Source organism: Fringilla coelebs (genome assembly GCF_963513975.1).
Source record: "Fringilla coelebs genome assembly, chromosome: 30".
Taxonomy (NCBI): Eukaryota; Metazoa; Chordata; class Aves; order Passeriformes; family Fringillidae; genus Fringilla; species Fringilla coelebs.
In genome coordinates this window covers 415,441-421,440 of record NC_140056.1, presented here as the reverse complement: position 1 = coordinate 421,440, position 6,000 = coordinate 415,441, and positions in this window count along the sequence as shown.

Below are 6,000 nucleotides of genomic sequence, written 5' to 3'. Positions count from 1 at the left end.
ACCTCATCAAAATCCTCGAAGACTTTTTGGGGCTTTTCCGTTCCCTTTTCTCCCTTCCCCTTTTTTATTTATTTATTTTTCTAACGTTCTTCCCCTTTCTGAGCCCTTGGCTGGGTCCGGCCCTGCTTCATCCGCGGGGACAGAAATTTCCGGCGAGGATTGGGATGAAAATGGGATTTTCCCACCTATCTCCATCATTCATTAATTATCCCGCGAGCGCCACGGGAACAGAGGCGGTCCCCGAGGCTGGGAATTCGGCTTTTCCCGAATTTCCCGGCTCAGCCTCCCCCAGGAGGATCTTTGGGAATGGGGAAGCTCGGCTGGGCTGCTCTAGATGGCAGCAGCCTCCTTCCCTTTCCCGAGCCATCCCCGCTCTTCATCCCCCTCGCCAGCCCTCCTCCTCCTCCTCCATCTCCCTTCCCCCCTCTCCGTCCATGCCCGGGTGTCCCCCCGTGGAATTCGGGGTTTGGGGGGGTTGGACAGGGCTGGGAGCGCCCTGGGACGGCGAGATTGTCGCTGTCCTTGGAACGGGACAAGGGTCCTGTTCCTCCACCCAGCCCGCGGCTCCCACCCTGCTGAGGGACCCTAAATTCCCTCCAGTGTGACCCTAAATTCCCCCCAGTGTGACCCTAAATTCCCTCCAGTGTGACCCTAAATTCCCCCCAGTGCCACCCAAAATTCCCCCCCAGTGTGGCCCTAATTCCCCCCCAGTGTCACCCTAAATTCCCCCCAGTGTGGCCCTAAATTCCCCCCCCAGTGCCACCCAAAATTCCCCCCAGTGTGACCCTAAATTCCCCCCCAGTCTGACCCAAAATTCGATGAAATCCCAAAACCCCAGTGACACCCGACAACCCGGTGACACTCTAAAACCCAGTGAAATTCCAAAAACCCAATGACACCCCAAAAACCCGGGGAAATCCCTAAAACCTGGCGAAATACCAAAAACCTCGGGACACCCTAAAACCCAATGAGACCCCAAAAACCCAGCGAAACCCCAAAACCCCGGCTCTCCTTGCCCAAGGAGCCGCAGGTCCCGCCCCGCCGTGGGATTTTGAGCGCAAAAACCTCGAGAGCAGCGAAGCAAAAATTCCATTTCCTGCTGCGGCTGCAGGAATGCGGGAGGGAGCGAGCGGCGTCAGCAGCGCCAGGTGAGATCAGCAGCGCCAGGTGAGATCATCCCGGCTCTGCTGACTCTGCCCGGCCGGGGAGATGCTCTGGGGTGATTTTTGTGCGGGTGAGAAGCGGCTCAGGGCTGAGGAGGAGCAAAGTCTGGGGCTGTTTTTTGAATTTTGGGGGGTTTTTTTGTTCTTTTTTGGGGGTTTTTTTGTGGGAAGATTTTTTTTTTTTTTTTTTTTTTTTTTTTTTTTTTTTTTTTTTTTGTCTTTTGGGGTTTGTTTCAGGGTGGGCTCTTTATCTTTCTTGTTTTGTTGGTTTGGTTTTTTTTTTTTTGGTTGGTTTGGTTTTGGGGTTTTTTTTGTTTGGTTTTTTTTATTATTATTTTTTTGTTGGTTGGCTGGTTGGGTTTTTGTGGAGTTCTTTTGGTTTTTCAGTTTGGTTTTTGGTTTTTGGTTTCACTTTTTGACCCAAAATTGGCTTCCTCAGCAATGCCCACCTCAGGCACCTGGATTTTCCAAAGGTGGATGGGATGGGAGTGAGGACAGGGAGAGGAGGAGGAGGAGGAACGGCTCCAGGTGGGAACAGCGATGCTCCTGCTCCTGCTGCCCAACCCAGCAGCTCCCACCCTTTTTTGTCACTTTTTGACCCAAAATTGGCTTCCTCAGCACTGCCCCCCCGGCAGCAGCTCCGGGTGCCACCTGAGGTGCCACCTGAGATGTCACCTGAGGTGCCACCTGGGTTTCCCGGGCTGTGGACCTTGGCCCCGCTCCCCTGCGCCCGGCGGGGGTTGCCCGGAGCTCTCCCGGTTATTGCTCCTGCCCGAGCCTCGGGAGCAGCTGGGAAACAGCCGGATTTACCGGATGAGGGATCCTTCCTCCTCCTCCCTCCTCCTCCTCCCTCCCGGGGCTGGGGCTGGGAACAAAAGGAGGAAAATCAGCGGGATGGGGACAGCCCTGTTTGCTTCCCGGAGCTGGGAACAGCCTGGAGCTCTGGCCCGAGGGTTTGGCCTTGAGGCCGCCTTGTTTTCCCCTTTGCAGGAACATTCCAGGCACGGGAAGAGCTGGGATGGAGACCCCAGAAATGCCAAAGGCCCGAAGGAGAAAGTAAGAAGGAAAAGCTGAGGAAATGGGGAGGTCCCAGCTCGTCCTGGTGTGAGGAATGGTCACAAATCCCATCTTTGGGAAAAATAAATCCCACCTTTGGGAAAAAGAAACAAATCCCATCTTTGGGAAAACAAATCCCACCTGTGGGGAAAACAAATCCCACCTTTGGGAAAAATCAACCCCACCTCTGGGAAAAACAAATCCCACCTTTGGGAAAAAGAAACAAATCCATCTTTGGGAAAAACAAATCCCACTTTTGGGAAAAAGAAACAAATTCCCTCTTTGGGAAAAACAAATCCCACCTTCGGGAAAAAGAAACAAATCCCATCTTTGGGAAAAACCAATCCCAACTTTTGGAAAAAACAAATCCCAACTTTGGGAAAAACATTGCTTTTCTTTCTCCTCTCTCTGGGTTACTGGCGGGACTCAGTGACCTTAGCAGGCTCTTCCAACCTGAACAATTCCACTTTTTCCACTTTTTCCACGATTTTCTGGAGGCCCAGCTCTTGCTGGACTCAGATCTGAGGCGTCTGCAGCTCATGGGAGACGCAAATCTGGGAATTGTTTCAGGAAGAAGCCGAGCGGGCACGGAAAGACCGGGAGAACAAGACACATCACGTTCCCCAGATGATAATGAGGGAATGAAATTAAACCACCTGGGAGACCAAAACTCTCCTTCCTTCCTTCCTTCCTTCCTTCCTCCCTTCCTCGGGAGCAGCTTCCCCTCCACGGCAGCAATTCCTGCCTGAGCCGTCAGCCGTGGGCGATCCAGAAATGAATCACGCCCGGAATGGGGAGCGCGGCTCAGATAATTCCTAAAGCTGCTGCTCCCACCCAATAAAACCCCGTGCAGCAACAAGGGGCGTCCCATAATTTGTGTTAATTCCGGAATTGCTGCTAATTCCGGCCCAATTAGGAGATAAAACACGGCATTGGAGCCGCTTATTAAATTACAAATCATCCCGGCTAAACCCGAGGATTATTTAACACCGAGGGTTTGGGGGAACTGCGCCGGAATAACGATGTCAGGGGAGCAGGGGCGTTAATCAAAGTAATGAAAACATAAATTAGGGGAGGCTGGGCCAATAAACAGGAAATAAATAGGGTTGGAGGGAGAGGAATACATAAAGCAGCAGCATTAAAGGATAAACCCGCGGTGTTTGGAGCGCTGTAAATTCCCAACCGTTTTCCCCGGGATTGGATTTCCGGCGCTGATTTGTGGCCGCGTCCCGGTGAACCGGGGAGATGATAAATACAGAGATTTCTGCCCCCCCAGCTGCCAGCCAAACCCTCCTGGGGGGCACCCAGAGCTCCCCGGAATTTCTGCCCTGCCAAGGGACGAGACCCGGCCGCTCATTCCCAGGAAACGGAGCCGAAACGGGGGATGGAGCAAAAATATTGGGATTTAACTGGGATTTCACTCCCTTCTGCCTCTGAGGGGGGCAAGGGATGGGGAGCAGGGCCAGGTGGATCTGCAAATCCCCTTTAGGATTTGGGATCTCGGGAAGGGATTCCTGCCGGGAGGGTCAGAACCGCCCCAGAGCCGGCGGACGTTAATTAATGATTGTCCAAGCGGAGCCGAACGAGCGGCGCTAAAGGAGCGATAAGAGGTTGATAAGGCAGAGCTGGCGGGGCAGGAGCGGCTGCCTCGGGCGGTCCCCGGGAACGGCCGGGATCGGTGACCCCGCACCGGGCACCGGGCACCGGGCACGGCTCCCGAGGCTCCCGAGGCTCCCGAGCCGGGAAGGGCAGCGCGGGCACTGGGAGGGACGGGAGTGTCCCTGCCTGGAGCGGGAGGAGGGACCAGCGAGACCCCAGGGACACCTCGGGGATGTGGGAAATGCATTTGTGGAAAATTTGGTAGGTCAAGAAATGCTTATATTATGTATTATAATTGTATAATGCATATAATTATACAAAATTTATATTGCTCATACATATAAGTTATATATTTTAATAATTATATAATAGTTTAAGTATTAAAATTAAATCTAGTATATTTTAAATAATTAAAATTTCAATATATTATATTATAATTATAGTATACATGATTATAATTTTCATTATAATTAAGAAATAGTTGGGTTCTGATTGTGATAGCGTGAATTATAACATCTGTACAGTCTCACCATCCTCATAGGACTAAAAAATAGAATAATGGGAGCTGTTCCCGGGAATGAGGGGTGGGAAAGGAAAGGGGTGGGGGGACCCCCATTGCTGGGTCTGAAATGAGATGGGGAGGGGTGGGATGGGATTGGGAATGGGAATGGGATGGAAAGGGTGGGATAAAATGGGATTGGGATGGGATGGAATGGGAATGGGATGGGATGGGATTGGGAATGGGATGGGATCGGGAATGGGAATGGGAATGGGATGGAAAGGGTGGGATAAAACGGGATTGGGATGGGATGGGATGGGATGGGATGGGATGGGATGGGATGGGATGGGATGGAATGGGAATGGGATGGGATGGGATTGGGAATGGGAATGGGATGGGATTGGGGATGGGATGGGATGGGATGGGATGGGATGGGATGGGATGGGATGGGATGGGATGGGATGGGATGGGAAAGGGTGGGATAGGATAGGGTGGGATAAAATGGAATGTGTTAGGGTGGGATAGGGATGGGACTGGGATAGGAATGGGACTGGAATGGGGTGCTGGAAGCCTCTTCCCAAGCAGGAGCCGCCCGCAGTCCCCCCGGGGCCGGGGCAGGCGCCTCTGCTCTCCTCGGGCTGCCGGGGTGGCTGCCAGGGCTCCAGGAGCCGCTGCCTTCCTCAGGCCTCTTCCTCCTCCCCTTAATGAGCTCTGATTTGCATGGGGGGACGTGTCTGTGCACGGCCGGGATCCGGGGGGGCCCGAGGGGAGCCTGGCTGGAAGAACCCCGGGAGCAGCTCCTGGGGAGGGGGACTCCAGCCCGGGGCAGGTTCTGGGGGTCCCGGAGCCTCCAGGAATCCCGGGAAAAGGCAGCGGGGGAGGGATCGGGGGAGGAAGGGTCAGGATCTGTCAAGGATGTGCCCAAGGGAGGCCCCATCCCGGGGGGACAGATTCGGGGACCCCGCTGTTACCCCAGAGCCTCTCGGCTGCCTGGGCAGGAGGGGGAGCAGGGGAGGCTCACGGCTCTTCCCCAAATTCCTCGAATCCAGCTGATGTTTCCCATCCCTGCTCTAGCCAGGGTGGGGGCCGATTTAAAGGCAGATTTGGATTTTAAAAATCGGGATTTATTTCAGAAGTAAAGGCTCCTTTTGGCAGAAACCCCTTTCCTTTTTCGCCAAAAGCCCCAGTAAAAGCTCTCCCAGGACTGCTGGGCCCCACCTCAGCTTTGCTCCAGCTGGGGCTGGGGGCTGGGGGCCTCCTCCCCAGTGTGAACCATTCCCAGTGTCAACCATTCCCAATATGAACCATTCCCAGTATGAACCATTCCCAGTGCAATCCATTCCCAGTGTGAACCATTCCCAGTATGAACCATTCCCAGTACAATCCATTCCCAGTGCAATCCATTCCCAGTACAGACCATTCCCAGCACAAACCATTCCCAGTACGAACCATTCCCAAGCCCCTCCCTCTTCCAGCCTCTCTGGGTCCCCCCACCAGGCTGGGCAGGGCAGGGCAGGGAAGGGCACGGGAACCCTCCGGGACCCCCCCAAAGCAGGCTCAGGGACTCCTGGAGACCCCTAAAACCCAGTCCCGGGGGTCCCGGGGGGTCCCGGGGGTCCCAGGGGGTCCCAGGGGGTCCCGGGGGTCCGGGGGTCCGGGGATCCGCGCTGTGCCCCCCTCCCA